Here is a 978-nt window from a genome sequence, read left to right as displayed (position 1 = left end):
CCAGGCGCCCACGGCCCCGCTGCCTGCTCCCCGGGCCCGGCCTCGGGGTCACACCCAGCAGCACAGGGAGCCCGGGGCGGGAACGGGGCTGCGGGGCCTCACAGCTGCTCTTGGGCCGGCGGGGCTGGCCCCCACCTACACCCCGCACGGGGAGGCCGCTGCACGTGGGCTCCCCCCACCGCGCTGAGCCAGGCACCCTCCAGGTGGGTCGGGGAGCCCCCAAGTGATCCCCGCTCCTCAGGGCAGGCCAGGCTGGCTCTGCCTATGCTCTAGATCTGGGGGTCGCTCCCGGGGGGTCATTCAAGATCTGGGGGCTGCCGTGTGGGGGCGGCAGTTCCTGCAGACCCCTCACTGGCGGCGGCAGGGAGTGTGTGGTGTCCTTCCTCGGCGTCCCCTCCCCTCGGGGAGGTGGGGCCCGCCCCAGGGCTGGCCTGCGCACCCCACAGGCTGGCTGCCTCCCGCCCCAGCCGCGGGCCTGGCCCTGCCCGGCCCTGTCGTCAGTCAGCGGGGCGCTGGCTCCGGCCGAGGCCCACTGCCCACTGCCCGGCGGGGCCAGCTGGATCCTGTCCACTGGTCCCTGCCGGCCCTGGGCCACGCTCTTCTCCCGAGGGCTTCGCTTCCATCCCAGATGCGCCCTGAGACCCTGAGCGGGACCCCACCCTGGCTCAGAGGGGGCTGCCCCCCTTCGCGAGTCGCTGTTTAAAAGCCTCGTGTGTAGACCGAGGTGAAGTGAGTCTGGCTTATTTTCTGTGTAGGAATCTAAGAGCTCGAACACATGGGCCGGTTCCCGTATTCAGGTGCACAGCAGCACCCCCAGACCGCGCTAACACACCCCGACCTCCCACCCGGGCTCCAAAGCGCCCCGCCCCGCCCGGCCCCGCCCTGGGGTCAGCTGGGAGCCAGGCTCGGCCGTCTGGCGGGTTCTGGCTGGGGGCGGGTGGGGAACCTGAGCGGGGCCCAGGCCCCGGGCTGCCTGGT

This window comes from Condylura cristata, unplaced genomic scaffold, assembly GCF_000260355.1.
Source record: "Condylura cristata isolate star-nosed mole 26May11 unplaced genomic scaffold, ConCri1.0 scaffold00069, whole genome shotgun sequence".
Taxonomy (NCBI): Eukaryota; Metazoa; Chordata; class Mammalia; order Eulipotyphla; family Talpidae; genus Condylura; species Condylura cristata.
The sequence above is the reverse complement of the archived record's forward strand: the minus strand, read 5'-3'. Positions refer to the sequence as shown.